Source organism: Bactrocera tryoni, chromosome 1 (assembly GCF_016617805.1).
Source record: "Bactrocera tryoni isolate S06 chromosome 1, CSIRO_BtryS06_freeze2, whole genome shotgun sequence".
Classification (NCBI taxonomy): Eukaryota; Metazoa; Arthropoda; class Insecta; order Diptera; family Tephritidae; genus Bactrocera; species Bactrocera tryoni.
The window spans coordinates 81,028,507-81,048,149 of NC_052499.1; the positions used below are offsets into that span (position 1 = coordinate 81,028,507).

Sequence of the window (19,643 nt, forward strand, 5' to 3'; positions counted from 1 at the left end):
TCAGGTATATGTCTGTCATATTTTAAGCATATTCACTCCAAGAATATACAAGGTAAACTGTACAAGTTTATTTAAATTTTAATAATTTTCCTGTACCAAATTGATGAGATTACACACTTTGGCAACAGCCAAGACATTCTAACGCGGCCGTATCACACAACCCGGTCACTAACAACAGCATGAGGTTTGCATTTATTGGTGTTAATATCATTTATTATTAAATCTTCATGCAAAATGCTTGCGCCTTCAAACGAATCTGTGGCCACAAACTATTTACAGTTGCCACTGTCGCCGCTGCACAGCTTTTTGTGGCAGCAAATTTGATTACCTAAACCGAGTGAGGTTGTGCGGCAAATCAGATTTGTGCCACCAGCGGAAAAAGCACACAAAAACAAAAGCAAAAAGGTGCATGAATAAATAAATCAGTGGCAATTCGGAGCCAGCAGCTAAGTGCAAGCCAATTAAGGAACTGCACGAAATGCGACATTATGTGAATATACATATGTGTGTGCATACCTGTGTGTGTGTTTGTGTGCGCTGCCTCAAATATATCGAAGTGTCGCCGACAGCAGTGCATACCAATTAGGGCACACTTGTACTTTGTTAACAATTTCTCAGCTTTTTTATTGTCCTCTCCTTTGTAGCTTTGCAGCCCTCAACCAAACGGCCAAACATTGCTATAAGCCGACAAACATTAGTCGCTTTGCGAGAATTTGCTGCGGCATTTGTCGAGACTGAGACTGCTCTGCAGTGCGTATTTCTATTTCTAATTGACCATTAAAAGTTCCGACTAAATTCTTGGAACTTTATTTCCACTTTCAACCTGCTGCAATGCATTTCGGCGATTTTTGCTCTGTTCTCGAATTGTATATTCAATTAGTGTTTGTTGCTTTGCCTCGCTTTGTGGCAGGCGCACACGCATGTAGGCGAGTTTGTAAATGTATGTGTGAGCGTATACATGTATATGCGTGTATATACATATATTCGTTTCTAAATGCATTTAAGCGTCACTTGAATTTGTAGCGCTCGAGGCTCGCTGCCAGTTAGCCAAAGGACATTTAGTGCATTTAATTGCCGCTCGAGGAGTTCTGTTACACACTTGTGTAGTATATAAACTATATACTCTTATACATAATGCAAGAGGCCTCTTTTGCTTTGACACTCTGGCAAATTTCGTGCCTCCAAATAGGTCGAGTGCTTGCCAAATCACTTCGTTGAGGGCGGCCTGCAAAGTTTAAGGAGAGCGCACTTTTCTACTAGTACTTATGGCACTTTTTATGCCACTATTCTTGCAGACCTTCTTTTAATTAGAGCCAGGCCTTTATATTTCCTTGTTATGTATGCGAGCGGCGCTGAAAACGCTATAGTTGAGCCAATATATTTATGCATTTAATTGAAGCTTAATATTTGCGCATATTTGTGGATGTGTGCATGTGTAAGCGAGCGAAATTGAAAGTGTTTGCAAAAAATTCGCTCAATAAACAAGTGGCAAGGCTGCGCGTAATTGAGTTTGTACAAAATTATACATAACCATTTGTGTATATGTGGGTCATTCCACCCAAAATTTACATTCGAGTATTCCTTTCGTACAAAATATTTTTTTTTGTGTTCTTTGACAGGAAACATTGTATTATAATGTTAATTTTTCATTAAAAAAAACGGAATAAAAATAATTCCAAATTTGAAAAAAAAACTATATTTTTTGCTTTTTGTGCTTTTTTTAATAAAAAAAAAATCGGTAAAATTCTACTGAATAAAAAAATTTGAAAAAAAAATATTTTTGTATAAAAAAGTGCTTTTTGTTAATAAAAAAAATTCTGAAAAATTCAACGTATGTATATCTCACTGGAAAGCTGAAGAAAAAATCGTGAAGAAGAGGACAGCAAGCTATTATTATAATGAAATCTTTCCCTCATATACGCAAATATTTGATGAAACCTTTTTTACAAGTTGGAATTTTGGAAATTCTGAAATCTAAATTTTCCATACTGGGTCGAAACAAAAATATACTTGCCCTCTCTTGGCTCAAAGACCAACTAAAAATATTTTGCAAGAAAACAAATTTTAATGTAAATTTTGCATGGAATGGCCCATTTACAATGTATTGATACGCAAACAACATTTTTCACGTTTTGTAATAAAGCTTTAGCTCATGAAAAATGTAATACATAATTTTTTAAAATTAATAATTTTTTATAGCATAGAATTTATTTAACGATTTAATAAGAAATCAAAGCATGAGCTCAATTAAATGTAATTTACTACATTGTATTCATTTTTTCGAGAAAGATAGAGGGAGTAAAAAGAAGAACACATTCGTTTTTAGCACATTGAAATAAATATATGTATTGTTTTTTGAGAAAATTTAAGAGACATTTGAACAATTATAAAATAGAGTAATTATTGGAACAGCTACACAGTTTTCGTCAGCAACCGCACATACTACTATGAGCAAAAAATAGTAAGACTTTGTTCATAATTAAACAATTCATAATTTATTCTTCAAAATTCGTATTGTCCTCATCAAAGTAATCCCTCTTAACCCCAGTACACTTATGTTTTTTTTTAATTCTCGAAACAGTTATTAAAGTCAATTTTCGAAATCACCTTCAACGCGCGTAGCGATTCACGTTCAATGTCTTCAATTGACTCAAAATGGTTTCCACGGAGCGGTCGTTTGAGTTTGCAATAGCCAGAGGTTACACGGAGCTAAATCAAGCCAATACGGTGGTTGCGGCGCGGTATTAGTTCAAAAACTCACAAAGAATCAATGCGGTGCATTCTCGTGGTGCAAAAACCAAGAGGTGTCGGCTCATAATTGCGGCTTCCCTTCACAAATAGCTCCACGCAAATGGCGCATAACACTCAAATAGTATTTCTTGTTGAAAGTTTGGGCAGTTGGTAGGAATTTGTAGTACACCAAAACTCAATAATCGAAAATAAATCGATTTTTGATCTGCCTTTATATGGTTTTTGTGGTTCTTTTTGGCTTCGGCTCACCTTTGCCACGATATTCAGCCAATTGATTGTACGTTTCTGATTCTTAAGCTTAGATCCAAGACTCATCGTCAGTAATAATACGTTTCATGACATCCCTATAGTCAGAAAACATTGTTTCACAGAAGTTAATAAGACACAGTTTTAAAAAAAACTTGGAACCAATTGTGCTTTCACTTTTCTTAGGCTTAAATGATCTTTCGAAATTGTTTTCACTGATCCTTCCGATATTCCAAAGATGCCTGTGATCTCTGACTGTTAATTGTCGATTTTCAAACACCGATTCTTTAATTTTATTCACGTTTTGATCAGCAGTTGATGTTGATAGCTGTCCCGGTAAGGGTTCTGTCGTCAACGCATTGTCCAGCCACATGCTTGAACAACAAAACAATTATCACCTAAGGCAGGGGCGGATGCAGAGTGGGCAAATGGGGGAAATGCATATAAAGTCATACAAACCCAGGAAAAAAGTATATGGCGATTATTTATTATAAATTAAAAAGTCTGACTATTTTTTGCTCAAAGTGGTATGTGGGTATAATAATATCGGTTAGTCTAACATAGAAAACAGAAAAAAAATATTTTTATGGTACAAACATTGTCCCTTTCAACAAAAATGGGTAACTTTCCTACCCCTCATATATCTAATATAAGTAAAAGATCTTGACAAGTATTAGTGAACATGGTATACTTTAGTTTAATTCGAGAAATCGGTTCACTGAATACTACAAAAATAATAATTTTCATTATTATAGAGGATTTTTTGTCAAACATGTCGGTGAGTGTGTGATTCAGTTTAATAAAATTGCGGGAAATATGTTCTCGAGTACACTTGAGTGCCTTTCTCTGGTGGATCTTTTCCTCATATACCCAATAAATTAAATTGCTTAAGTTTATGTGATATAAATATGTGCCATTTGAGTTAATTAGATTGATTTAAATACAGAAATCTCTCACCTAAAGCAAAATCAAAATCTTGTAAAATGTCTAAGTCAATCTACGACTATAACAAAAGCTAATAAGACAGAAAGCATGATTATGAATCTTTCATCCTTTCATCGAATAATGACTGTTAAACACTTTCGCTACATTTTTATTATAAAATTTGTCACGCCTGAAAGCGTTACGATGGCTTAGATCTTTACAAATTGGAAGAGTATAAACTTAGTACTTCCATATTTGTAATTTTTTATATTTATATCCTGAGCAGGGTATATTAAGTTGACCACCAAGTATTAAAAACCTGCAAGAAAATGTCAAAAAGCCTGTTAAATATATTATATATTAAAAGCTGAGCTAAGTCGATTTAGCCATGCTAGTCTGCCAGTTCGCCCGATCATATATGCCACAACTGGTGCTTCAGTTTTTTAATTATCGTTTTGAAGTTTTGTGTACTTTCTTTTCTCTTCAAGAAGCTGCTTATTTGCGCGAACTGCCGATATCAGACCACTATGGCATGTGGCTATCATACAAACTCAACGATCACAATTAGGTGCTGGTATGGAAATCTTTGCCATTTGACGAGATATCTTCAAGAAATTTAAAATGGGTTGTTGTCACAGGTAACAAAACAATCTCCGAAGAAATCGTTTAGATCGAATCACTATAGCATATAGCTGCCATACAAACCAACCACTGAAAATTCAGTTCGATGCAAGTTAGCTTTTTTATTTGTGAAGATATTTCACCTTCGGTGCAAGCTAGCATTTGTTCTTGTTTTATTAACAAATCTCGTAGAATGCCATAATTAAATTAATTCTTAATCATGCTACTTTTCCTTAAAAGGCAACAAACGTAAGCAATTTTTAATACATTTTCCATTTAATATTTTGGGAAAGAGAAAATTGAATAGTAAAAGAAATATTTATTTATATATCGTATACTTTTTCTTAATTAAGAGACTCCTCCGGTTTCTCTGTTTACTCTCCTCCGAAAGCAATCCCAACTCTCACTTGTGGTTTTTCATCAAATCTATTTGCATTTATGCCAAAAAGTAAAAACAGTAAGAAATTCTCTTCAAAAGCAGGCAAAGAAAGAATGCCATAGCATGCTATGGCTCAGAATAATTAGGCCACAAAGTTAATAATTCTGAAAAGAGGATTGAGAAGCAACTGCCAATGTTGTAGGCAACAGTAATTGTTTTGTTTTTTACCTTTTGCATATTTTTTCTCATTTTTAATTTATGATTCGTGACAATTAGTTAAATAAGAAATCAGCAGAAAGTATACAAATGTCTTACTTGCATTACAATAGCGCTGTCATAGAAATTTTTCCTCTCAAAGTAAGTAGTTGCGCAAATGAAATGCAAAAATCGCAAACTACTCAATCACCATGGCGTATACGTTACCAACACAAGCTGAAGGCTATGCATATCATGTATTGGTGTGTGTGTGTGTGTGTGAAAATAAGAAAAGACGAATAACGTCAAGACGACCAGCGACAACAACAATGCACGCAACAAATGAAACCAAAGTATTTCGCAACTAATCAGTTGACTAACAATGGGAAAACTGCTGTTGTCGGAGAAATTAAGAAAAAAAAAATAAAATAAAAAGAAATGAAATCAAATAAAGAAGAAAGTGCCATGAATAGCAAACAAAAGTGTGGAAATGGAGATTGTACAAACGGTGCAGTGCAAGAAAATACAAATCAATTGCATGACTTCAAAGTTTTGCGACAGCTTCTGTGGGAGCAGGCGATGCAACAATGCGAGAACGCGCAGCCATTCAGTGGCCTTTGTTGCCTGCCTGATGACAGCGCTAAGAAAGTGCAATAGCACTACTCCTGCAAAGCCCGCAAGCAAAGTTTTTGCTGCCTGCTTTCTTCCCAGCTCAACTTGCGCTGATTGATCAGCAGCACAAACCGTCAGCACTCATGTCGACGAACACACACGCATACGTATATATATATATATATGTATATGTGCAGACAAACACTCATACATAATAAGCTGCATAACAAATGAGTGTAAATAACTGGCAGTCAAAGCATAAGCCAACGATTGTACCAACTCTGCAAAGTACGCGGCGCATTTGCATTTGTGTGTGCGCTTGTATTTGTGTGTGTGAGTGAATGAATTGCTGAAATGAATGAATGCATTGTATTGTTCGCTCAGCAATTCACTTAAATAGTTGAGTAGTTGAACAAGTTGTTAAATAAGAAAAGTGCGAGCACTCCAACTAAATAAATGGCACTTACTGTACAGCCACTCGCACACAAACAAATGAACAAAAATTATATCTGAAAAAAATATTTTGGAAGAACTATAGCTCTGTTAAATTTATGCAAAGTGTGACTGAAAGCCACTTTGAAAACATCAAGAAGCACAGCAATAGCTTTTATTTCCTCAAGTCATGATTGCAGAAATTATTATAAATAAATAGTTGTAGGTAGCAGAAATGAGGGAGAGCTGCAAATGAGTTTTACAAATAATTTTATTTCACAAGTTATGACAATTTGATGACGGGTTCTTTATGTGCAGTCATTATCACATTTGACCACTCTTCATCAGCTTAGAGAAAAATATTCGTTTTTTTGCTTTGTTGAAAATGACGATTCATGCATTTAGCACAACTTTCTTCAGCTTTGTTTTGTTATTGAAATTTCTTTCACCTTTTGCATAAATATAGCACACTTAGTAACAAAATAACTTCTATTGAAGAGATTAGAGCCTTTTCGATTACTTTTCTCTTGCTGTGCCAAAAATATTATTGTGAAGATAATTGTCACTCGTTTAGTCAGATTAATTCTCAACAAAAGCTGTACAATACCGCACCTGTTCGGATAAAACACTACAGTAAGTCTATGCATTTATCAGTAGTTGCTTATCAAATTTAATAATATTAGGGCTATGAGATTGAGGCCAAGGTCTAGATCAACTCCATTCTTGTTCAGCGTTAAGTCAGTAATACATATAACAAGGTTTGATAGAATAAGGGAAATGTTTATATGTCTTGCAATGGAATTTCTCGTATTTTTCAGCATTTAACTAAAGTATATGCAATAATATTATACATTCAGTGAAAAAATTCGGTATTTGGCCAACCGGATGTTTAACAATAATTCATATGGTATATGGGAAAAAGTTGTAGAATTGACCCGATTTCATTTATTTTTGGCACTGCTATACATTATTAACAGAAACAGATACTCTCTGAATTAATTAGGGTACTTCACATACAATCAACCATACATAGTTTTAATATAAGGAGTAAAGTAAACCAGATGTTTGAAAATTCCGATTTTATCCATTTGGGGAACAGAGATGCAACGTAGAAAACCGCATTTACTGAATTTAATTGAGATAACTCATACATATATTGGCCGATATATTGAACATAAATCCAGTCGGAAGTTCTTTCTAGAAGCTACATTTTGCCAAAAAAGTACTCGGCTATAAAACGAAAAATATTTTATTATTTAATTTCAAGTTGGGAAACACAAAAAAATTCCATGGAGCCAAATCTGGTGAATGCGGTATTTGATCGATGGTATTCATTTGGCTCTAAACTCAGACACAATCGTGACTCAATGCAATGGTGCATTATCAACGTGTAAAATCCATGTTTTCCCACAACTGCGGCCTCAATGCGGCCAAATTGAACTCCTTACTGACCGTTTGTCCCTCCGCAACGAATCTATGATGCACTAAACCGCGAATATAGAAAAGCCCCATGAGATTTTTGAGCGCCTTGGTTGTGGTTTTATTGGTTTCGGCTCATTTTTACCCCTCCATTCCGATAATTGTTGACTTATTTGCATGTCACACTCATAAGCCCATGTCTCGTCGGTAGTTATAATGTTCTCGATGATTGTGTAATCGGAATTCGCACGCTCAAGCATGTCCAAAGAGACATGTTTACAATACTCTTTTTGAAAAAATTCAGCTACATCGGAACGAGTTGGGCAAGCACGCGTTTCCTACCCAAAATATCCACCAAAATCATTCGAACTGACTCGCAAGAGATATCGAACTCTCTTACAATCTCTCAAACGTTTGCCTGACGATTTCCAAGCACCACATCCTTCCTATCCTTCCTTTTTTAATATTTTCATCAATTGAAGAGGTCGAAAGTCGTTCAGAACGTGGCATATCTTCTACGAACTGTCGACCGTCTTCGATGGCTTAGAAATACAAAAATTTAGACAAATTCTTTGTTCAATACTTTTAGCCATTATAAAAATCGCAACGCACTACTGAGGTGTACCGACTTAAGCGGCAGCTGTAAACAAACTAATTGGCAGATCGCGCTCATATTTGGGGTCGTAATTAAGAACAGTTCTACCAACTTAGCAAAATACAATTTTTTAAATATCACTTACCCGGGGAGTGATTGATTACAATTCCATTTTTGCCACAATGCATCTTTGGTTAAATATTAAACGCTTTACATTTATGGAACAGCAGCAAAAGCCGATGTAAAACATTATAAAATATTTCGCCATATTTTACTGACAGTAGCATACCTGGAATATTTGAAACCAAAAGCTGGCCAGCATTGCAGTAGTAAATACAATGCTGCCATCACAATGTAAAGAAACAATTTCTCTTGACTTATAAGGTATCACTTCCTCAAAATCGTTATCTGAGACATCAGACTGCATCCTAAACCTATTTAAATAAAAATCTTCTGTAATGGAAGGCATTTATTTGTAAATTTATCGCCGCATAAAAGCTTTCAAATCGTTGCCGATATGTGGCAGCAATTGAATGCGGAAAACCGGTAGTGCGGCTTAATGGCCAGAACTAATTACGTTAATAAAATTTATTGTTAACACATAAACAAGAAGCACAAGATGAGCAGAAGTTCTATTGGCAATAAATAGCAAATGGCAATGGCCGAAGCAATAACACATGTTTGTAGTCATAAAGACAAGCGTCCGTTTCAGCGGAAACTTTGACCAGTTCCAGCAGCTTCCGCTTGAACCTGTTTGCATTCTCATCGCCTCCGCTGATTTTTTCGCATTTAATAGCCGGCGATTAATGGCGTAAATGTTGCTAACTGAAATTACGATTGTCATAAACCGAGTTTGAACAAATGGTGCAATTTGTGCGGTTTCAAGGCAATTAAAGTCGGGTGCTTAGGCCCAAGGGAGCAGTTATAGAGTTTGAAAAATTATTAGTGGAGATCTTTACTATAGACTGGGGAGTGATAAATGCTGGGTTGGGTATAATATTTAGAAGATAAACTTCGAAAAACTTTTCGTATGAAATTTCTAGATTTCTAGAACAAAAGTGCTTGGAAAATTGCTTTCTACTGCGAGTAAATTGCTTCTAAGGTGCTGCAATCAAGATTGATATACCAAATAATAAAAGTAAATAAAACATTTTTCTGAAAACTAAAAAATCATCAACTAAAATTTATTTTAGGTGTACTACAAATCCAACTCTGATTACTTCATTTCATACTCTATGCCCCGTTGTATTACAATTAGCTCTTTGAAATGTAGAATTGCTCGCCGCAGCCTTAAACACCACACCGTAAATTCACATATTTAAATGCATTAAGTTAGTATTGCAAAGTCAATTATCTGCCCTACAAGTCAATTCGAGTTTAATGCGTTTCTAGTTAGCTCAAGTTAGCCGCACTCAATGCGCCGCACATTCGCTGTGGCAGCAACGGCAAGTGACGAGCCAAGAGTAACAACACGCTGTCATTAAAATGCACACAAAACTGGAATTATTGCTATTTTTAGCGCGCGTGCAGCGGACGGCCAGTGCAAGCGCGGCGGAAAACAAGAGTCAGTTATGTTGACACTGGCCCTTATCGGCGCGCGCAGACGCAGCAGCATTGGCAGCTGTGACATATCAAGTGGCAGTTGCTCGGCGGCGGATTAAATATCTTGTGCGCCATGTACAGTGGGTGTGAACTATGTAATTCGTTATTAGATATTTTACTATAAGTTATTAAGAAAATTTTGTATAAATTGCGGTATAATTTTTTTAGTAAAAAAATTTTTGAAAATTAAATTTAGTAGAAAAATTAATATCAAACTTTTACTGCTATAATCGAATTAATTACGTAACATGAGTTCATTTTTATTTATTTTACTAAGAGAAAGCATTACTTCCTAGTACCATGTCCCGAATACAAATTTTAAGTTATTAGATTACATCTAATGTATTCATTAATCTAGACTATTGTTGTTGTGAGCACGGCAGAAATCATTGCTGAAAAAATTTCGAGGAATGGTGCCAAGTTAACAGTCCTTGGCATAGACCCGACCATCGTGGACACATTATTAAGATTGTCCTCTTTAACGGCAGTGAAGATTTCTAAAAGAGCTTTCGTGTATTGATATAATATTGCTTTTTAAAGGAATAAATACAGTTAAAGCAAAACTTTGGTTTGAAGCCGAGTTTTCGGCCACTGCCCCAGGAAAATCAACCATCTTGGATTGGTATGCCAAGTTTAGACGTGCTGAAATGAGCACCGAAGACGGTGAACGCAGTAGACGTCCAAAAGAGATTATTTCCGACGAAAATAGTTCGAAACCATTCAAAAAAGTCCACAAAATTTTTTGGATGATCGTAAATTGAAGTTGTTCGAGATGTCAGGCATTCTAAAGATATTCATTGAACGTGGATATCATATCATTCACAAATATTTTAATATGAGAAAGCTCTGTGGAAAGTGGGTGCCGCGCGAGCTGAATTTTGGCTAAAACAAGGACAAGTTGATGATTCACAGCGGTGTTTGAAGATGCCCAAGCGTAATAAAACCGAGTTTTTGCGTCGATATGTGAAAGTGGATGAAACATGGCTTCATTATTTCACTCTGAAATCCAATCGAAAGTCACTCGAGTGGCCTGCACGTGATGAACCCACTCCAAAGTGTAGAAAAGGCAATAGACGGCTGGAATGATATGACGTCTTAATATTGGCATGCACATGAAAAAAATTTTATTGACTACCTTGAAATAAAAATAACTATCCGCAGCGACAATTACATAGCGTTATTGGATCGTTTGAAGGACGAAATCGCCGAAAAACGTCCGCCTGTTAAGAAAAAGAAAGTGCTGCTTCACCAAGAAGATGCACCCTATCAAAAGTCAGTTAAACGGCGGCAAAAATCTCACAATTGAATTTCGAATTACTTGCGCATCCATCATATTCTCTTGATCTGGACCCCAACGACTATTTTCTGTTCTCAGATCTCAAAAGAATGCTCGCTGGGAAGAAATTTTCGTCGAATGAAGAGTTCACCAAGAACTGAGACCGATTTTGAAACAAAGGACAAATCTTTCTACCTTTGTATTTTCGTACAACAAAAATGGTATCAAAACGTTGAAGAGTCGCTATAATCAGTATATCATCCCTAAAGCGAACTATGTTAAAAAAAACAAAAACGTAAAATTTACCTGCTATGTTCAGTGTGACGTTGTGAGACGATATAGCCATGTTTGTATATGCGTAAACTAGTCCATCGATTCTGGAGATATCACGCTGAGATTTTGTCCATGATTATTTATCAGAACCCTGGTATCGACCTACAAACGCATATAGCTGTCATACAAACTCATCAATCAAACTCAAAATTAAGATTTTTTATACCCTTCTACGATTAAACTCGGCTATAACCTTGTAAGCAGTGTCTACGCCAATAAAGATGTGCAGCTGTTACCAATATTATAGTTGCTGTGTAGTCGAAGTTAAAATATTTTCTTCTTAAATTAATTGCTGTAATTAAATTTTTTTTTTTCAAGCTTAAATTTTGAATCAAAAGAAACAGATCACTTATTGTAACACAAAATAATCCAAAAAATATGAAAAAAAAACTTCAATTATCTTTCAGAGTACTAAAAAAATTTATCTAAATTCAAATTTTCTTTCCGACCACTATCTTGGTAACCAATACCTGGTAGTCGATGTAAGCTTCTTGCGCCACTGTCTCTTGCACCGCCAAGCTTGCCTTTATAAGGTCATCAAAAGGATGGCAATAAAGCAGCTTTCATTGCATTCGCGATTTACAACAGGCAAGCGTTAAAATAGCTTACAGCACTAATAAAAACAATAACAACAACAACAAATACTAACAGCAGTTATTGGAGTAACGACGAGACAGTTCACCAATAACGCGTGATTATAGAAATTTAACGAGTCGCACATCCTTCCGACTAACACAGCGCGCATTTCTATAAGGGTGAACAGCATGAGTATGTGTGTGTGTGTCGAACAAAAATAGAACAAAAATAGAACAAAAACTTCTGAAATGTGATTGCTAAGAAACAGCAAACACAAATAGAAACAAAAGCAAAAGCAAAAGTATTAACCATCCATAATGGTCTTTAACAACAATAAGAGTCGGTTGGCAGCAGTTAAACATCAACAAGCCAAGTCAGTGCAGCACAGCAGTCAACAACAACAGCAACAACATACGCATATACAAGTAGTTGTTGTGGTTACAATATTAAAGATAAACATTTCAACGAATGACCATGAACATTTAGCGACAATTTCAAGAGAGTGCTTTTATAACGCAATAATAGCAGTGGTGGAATAGTAAACACAACAACAACAACACCAACAAGCAACTACAAACAAACAAACAACAACAACTAGCTGGCACTTTTGTTGCGACAACAATCACTTGAACGCAGCGGACCGCAACACAACTCAACCGTTCGCCCGTTCGGCCATTGCAAACGCTACAGATACTCCGGCGCAGCTGTTTCTTGTAACTAATACCCTGTTGGCAACTACTGACCAAGATTGGCTGCCACTTGCCTCCTTCCGCAAGTCGCAAGTGTTCATGCCACAAATACGCACACACGCTCAGCAAAAGTATAGAAAAGTGTAGCAATATTGCTAAGAGTCCAGTGCGTTGCTAAATGAGAATATTCTTAACCACACATACACGCACACACATACATGTGCACATACTTAACTGGCTTATTGATATGTTGCTACAGTCGTTTGCCGCTTGACATCGCCTTTGTTGACAACCCCATAGTTGTTATTGCTGTTATTGTCATATTTTTCTCCATTGTTTCGCCAGCAGCGCCTTTACACCGCGTACATATGTATTTGCTGCTTACGGTCGCTATAGCAAACAACTGAAATGGAATCACTAATGGCATCGTTTGCACAATATTTCTCCATATTACAGTGACGCTGAAAAAAATGGGTACACGTGCGCGCGCACAAAAGAAAGAAATACGCCGATAATATATATAATAACTGGGAAGGCAGAAAATAAGATAAAAATAAGCACGCAATCATCAGCATTAAAGGAAATAATTTTGTTGGGCAGCGATCACCGATTCTTTTATAATTTGCCTTGCATTGTCATACAAATAACGGCACTGCAATTAAGATTCATTCAAATATTTGTTCCTTAAGTTTCAAACGCTTAACATTCGTCTTCCATTCACCACTTCTCTGCTCGCTAAGTTTAGTATTTCCATTCTATTGTCACAAAATTACTTGTGAAAGCAAGAAAAATATATCCAGTTTGATTTTAATATAGGAAGATACGTAGTTCCTTCGTCAAAGTGCTATAATCTGTTTCTTTTATTCTTGTATTTCAGTATTTCAACTAATTTGACTTAATCGATTCACCACTCTCCAAGTTTTAGCGACTAAAATAATACTTATATGTTATTTATCTTGACAAGAACTTAAATTTAGCATAAATGCGCTAATCTGTAAATATTGAAAATTTGTATTCACTAAGTGCACCCTGTGAAACGCCATATATTTTTTTTAGAAAAAAAACACTGAAAAAATGTAAAAAAAGATGCGCCCGCCTTGGCAGGAAAACTACTTACAGGATCATGTAATGGGAAAAAATAAGTGTTTTAGTTAAAACCTTAACTTAGAAGTTGGACGAAGGAAAAAAAACTGAAACTTGGATTTTTGGCAGACATTTTTTTTCAAATAGTTGCAATAGAAAAAGGTTCCTTCATCCAAGTCTGTCAGTAGTTCTCGGGAAATCTTGCCGCGTTTAAAGACGGCCCTCTTAGGCTAGCTAACCTCGAGCGCATAAGCTCTCAAGGCTGTATCTCCGAAACTATTACTCTGATCAACTTGAAAATTTAGGACAATATCTTATAGCTGTTGCAGAATTTAATAAGACAATAAAAAAACCCGTAAACTAATGTAACCCTTTTAAGAAAAAACACAAAAACTTCACATTTAATGGGGAATGTTTATTATCAATCGAAAGATCATTCTTTGGCATTTATTTTTTGAAGATTATCTCTTTCAAATGTTGGCCTCGGCCTCTTCTCAGATGATCCATCCATTGAGTCCTATTTTCGATGACACGTTCGAGCATTTCGACTGGTAACTGGCGAATGAAACGCGTAACGTTTACCTCCAGGGCCTGAATCGAAGCGGGATTGTCCGCATAAACTTTAGTCTTTAAATATCCCTACAGGAAAAAGTCTAGCGCTGTAATATCACACTATCTTAGTGGCCAACTGACTGAACCAAAACATAAAATTATGTGCTCACCGAAGTGTTCTCTCCATATATCCATTGATTGATGCGCTGTGTGGGAAGTGGTGCCGTTTCGTTGAATGCAAATGTCGCCGATATTACAAACTTAAATTTCAGCCATCAAAAAGTCGGTTATAATGGCACGATAACGATCGCTATTGAAGGTTAAGTTCTTACCGACATCATTTTTGAAGAAATCGGTCCATATTTCTATTCCCCCGGTACACAAACCACACCAAACCGTTTTTTTTTCTGAATGAAATGGCAGCTCTTGAATGTCTTCAGGTTGTCTTCGTCCCAAATTTTCGTAGCCATTTAGCCAGGAATTGGCCTCATCGCTGAAAAAAATTTGGCTCGAAATCTTTTTGGAACTTTCAAGTGCCCTTAGGAAGGTCGAGCCATTTGCTTTCAATTTAGGATCTCGACGTAAAAAGCGCCAAGTCGTTCCATACCTCAGTTCAAGTTGTTTTGAACAGAGCCGAATTGACGCTCCATGGTCTTAGTGTACATTTCCAGCTCCGGCTGCTATATTTTGTTCACTGCGTGCTGGACGGGGTCTATTCGGTATAATATTATCCAATAATGATTGCATGGTCTCAAGATGAGTGATGGTGTTTCGATTAGTTCGCTCGGTAGGCCGATTATGTTGACCATAAGTTGAGCGAAGCTCGCGAAACACATTCTTAACAGAACGTGAATTTTCGTAATATAATTGAACGATTTGTAAACTTTCAGTAGTAAGTCTTTCCAGGATGAAATGCTAAACAAAACTGCACAAAAATAGCATGACAACCTGACACGACTCATACGCGATCTGTCAAAAAAAGTAAAAAATCTGTTAAAAAAAGTATACTCAGACCTCCCGTTATTATATTACTTATATGCTATAAGAAATGCACTTGTCCAGGGTATAATAGCTACGCTGCAGCCGAAGTTAACATTTTTACTTGTTTTTAATAATCCTTTAGAATTACACAAGTCCAATATTTGCTAGACCACATTCAATTTACTACTACAATATTTTGAATACCTATGCTTCCTTTTTAGTTCGAGAAACAGCAATAATATCAACGCAAAGCGCTGGCAAGTGACATTCCAAGTAACCGACTTTCCCTTAATTGGCCAACATTTAACAGCATTACAACCATCAAGATTTTGTGCTAGTCTGATCTACACATTTACATATAATACGGGTAAACATTCTTATAAATATGTTAAAGTAGTGTATCGTCTTTAAATTATGCTCGCTGCTACTTTAATGGTTGTCTTTGCTACTTAGACCTTCAACATATCTTCTATCAATGTTATATATATATATATTAATATATATATCTGATTGCCTATAAATGTTGAGTGTCCCGTACCTATGCCACCTCGTTCCTTCATAAAACTTGTGCTGTTCCAGCGCGCATTGTACTGCCGTCCATTAGCGTCAGTTGAGCTGTTCATGTTTTTCTCCAAGTCCACAACCGCGTTGCTTTGCTAGCCATATGGAAAGTCATGTTTGGCTTTGCTCTGCGTATTTCCTCGCAAGCCGTAGTTTACTTAGCGTTGTCATCATTATGCTTGGTGACTTCATTTTTAGCCGCTGTCGCGCAACAGTCGGCCTCCACCTTTAGTAAGATATTCCAGTTTTTTACGCTTTGCCTTATATTTTCTTCCCTCAACAGCTCCAGCAGTAGCTTCGTCCGCCCGGCTTCGAACCATTTGCAGTGTGACGCAGAATGAATAGCGTAAATTCTCCTTACGCTTTAAACTTCCGATAACTACAAGTCAGCTTTTCCCGCTCTGGTTTTGACTTGAAAGTTTTTTCCCCCCCAACATTATTACGACTATCATTACTAGTGCTGTTTGGCTTCCCACTCCCCCTCCCGCCGCGACACTCTGCTGTTTTTATTGCCATTATTATTATTGTTGATGACGTTGTTGTTGGTGTAGGTGTTGTTTTTGTTGTTGGTGAAACATCAACACGTTTTATTGACCATAATTTTATATTGGCTTCATTTCTGTGCTTTGGAAATAAATAAGAGAAATTGTAAAAATAAAATAATTGCGCTCAAATAAGGGATTAAGTCCATAATAAAGAATTGTTTATGCTGTTTACTGTGTGCTCTGGATGACAGCGTTTGATGTGTTGCGCTGCAGTAAATTCGTAATGGAATCGCTGCTTTTATGCTTCTTTGTTTTTGAAGGCCTTAAAGGGATAGCTGACTGTAGCTGTTGGCGGGGCTCTAGAGGGAGATCGTTTCTGCTTGGACTTCATGTGTATTTTCAGTATTTTTTCTTTCATTGCAAGAAACGATTCAGTTTCGAAGCAAAATAAAGGAAATGTCCAGCATAGAATGATGACATGTGAGAGGGTCTGATCCTAAGAAATATTGCTGCATATGCTCATTAGATTGGGGTAGGTCTAGAACCAGATTGAGAAAAAGCTCGGCAGCGGCGATCTAACTTTTGTGGAGGTTCACTTGGAGTACCCTCAGCTTTTGGTTTTGAACCATCAGGCTGCTGACGGAGTTTTTCCTCCACCTCACCCTCCTGTAGGACAAGTGAAGTAGCCGTGATCCCTTCTATTCCGAAAGAACACGCCTCCCACGCCTCACGCCATCTTCCCGAACCTCGCGTACAGAAGCTTCTCAGCCGTCTTATTGATCTGGAGGATGTAGCTTTGGCCTCCATCTTCGTTAATGGATTTCGCCACGCTTAACCCCCTATAATCGCTAGTTGGCACGCCCGGACTCTGCTTTGTAGCAGCTTCAAAGCATGTTTCGGGTCCACTATGCGACGGATAGTCCTTCGCTTTGGGCACCGATGAAATACTACAGCGGTCTACCATTTCCAGTCTCGCTCCCACTAGTTTGGAAGCGTTCTGACCGCTTCCTTTACCCATGTTAGCATCGGGTCGTCGTAGCATTTTAAGTTTTTGACACAGCAAAGCCATCTTGCTCCATCGGCATGGGTGCGCCCTGTTGGACGTCCATTCTCGAGAAGAGGGCTTCCAATAACTTCTTCATTTTCACTATTTTCTACCGCTCCTGTTACATTTGTCCTAGCGGGTGACTGCGGTCTATGAGAGTGGCGGTGAAATGCCGTTTGGCAATCTCATTGTGCTTGACGTCTACTTTTTTGGCTATGTCTTTGCACTTCCTCTTTTTCGAGGGCGTCTTAGAGAGCGCTGCCTGTTTCTAGCGTTGTGCTCTTCAATCCGATTGGCATACGCTGGGTCCGAGGCATTTCACCTAGTACGACTGTCGAGGTGTTCCCGGCCGTTCTTCACCTCTCTCTAGCCCAATCCAGCCGTTTCACCTCTTTTTCCTTCAGGTTGGACTTGACTTTGTGATAGTTGCATATTCCGACCGCCGCCCTGTATCTCGCTTTTGCCTTCCCATTCTTGCTTAGCTTCTTATTCCCTTAATATCTTCTCATTTGTCTTTTCTTACACACGAAAAAAAAGTTTTTAATATGAAGATAACTGATTATTACCAGATTTACTAACTATATACAATTTTTTTAACATTCACCAACATTTTGTATAATCTGATATTTCAGTTTGTTCTCCAACCACCAACTGACACATATTACCCCATATCTTATGGTAAACTTTGTGAAATCCCAATTTCGCCTTCATTTTTAGTAAAGGCAAACATCGCCTTCATACCTTTGCTTTCAGGTATCATACGAGTATAGCCAGCTAATTCCAGCGCAGCATAAATTTAAAATAACGGTAACATGTCAGCCTTCACTTGCTTTGCTTGCAACAAACAAAATTTAATAAACGAAATATTGCAATCGATAAATTCGCTAAAGAGTACACAAGCCAAAGCCAAACAAACGCCAGCGAGTTTATCATCTGCTTTGCTCGCAACCACACACACGCACACATGCGCATGCTTGCTTACATAAATATGTGTGCTTACGCGCGGGAAAACCACTTATGCATACACAGCAGATTATGTGCGCGAGCCCTGCAAAGGAAGTGGCGTGGCAGTAAAATGCATACTTTCACAGACACCCATACACACGCATGTGCCGGCGAATATATGGCATAACTAGACATACTCGCTGAAACTTACCTGTGGGAAATTGAAAATATTTATATTTTTTTTATATATAAAATAATTTTATCAAAATTTAAAAGCATATATTAAGTGATCCGACTTGACAAAATGCCGCATTTTCACGTATTTTATGCAAATAATAAAGATCACTTTGAAAAAGACTCTAAAACCAATACTAGCATGCCAACGCTTGATACAATTTTGCTGGCATATGTTACAGGCTTGCGATGGGCGCCTTTAGCGAATGACCTTTAATGGCTTCAGTAGACTCCTAGCTGCTTTCCCATTGCACTTTTTCCAGTTCGAAGACAGAAAGATAGAGATGATTCTTGTTTCGTTTTCGCCCAAAAAGACAGTCCCAATTAAGTAAAAATGCAGTGATGGTGAAAAATTTATGAATTTTCTTCCCACAAATCCAGTCGTTTACGACGAATTCCTTCACGTAGACGCCACAAAATGGCCAAGTAGTATTTCTTATTGACCGTTTGAACCTATGGAATGAATTTATTGTGAACCACAGCGATATAATGAAAGAAAATAATGGACATCACATGGATTTTTGTCCAACTTTGGCGTGGACTCTTCGGTTTCGGCACATTTGTGGCGCTCCACGATAGATTAATGGAAATTTTAGACGTCGCATTCATTAACCCACGTTTCGTTACCAGTTACTACGTTGTCAAGCATATCTACCCGATGTCTTCTCTGCAACAGTAATAGGTTTTTTTAATAGTATTGGCACGCTCCATACCCAAAACATTAACCAAACATTAACCAAAAAATTAACTAAAATATTAACCAAGCATCAACCAAAACATTACCTAAACATTAATCAAAACATTAACCAAAACATTTACCAAAACATTAACCAAAAAATTAACTAAACATTAACCAAAACATTAACCAAACATTAACCAAACATTAACCGAACATTAACCAAATATTAACAGCATTTTAACCGACCATTAACCGCACATTAATCAAAACTTTAACCAACATGAGTGGTATCGATCCATACAAGATGTTGAGATCATTTGTTATCTCTTAGTCGCCCACACAATGATTTTCAAGCATTAATTCTTGACCTCTTTCTATGTCTTAGTCATTAACAGAGGTGGAGAGCGACTTCCATGAAGCAAGTTTTC

General features: G+C 37.0%; 1 protein-coding gene and 1 pseudogene across 1 annotated transcript in view; one reads left to right on the forward strand and one right to left on the reverse strand.

The window, feature by feature from the left end:
• The window catches only part of LOC120778527 (protein toll), a 306,345-nt gene that overhangs the window by 219,431 nt on the left and 67,271 nt on the right, over positions 1–19,643 (forward strand). The window lies entirely within an intron of this gene.
• On the reverse strand, positions 17,356–18,017 carry LOC120777831 (annotated as a pseudogene).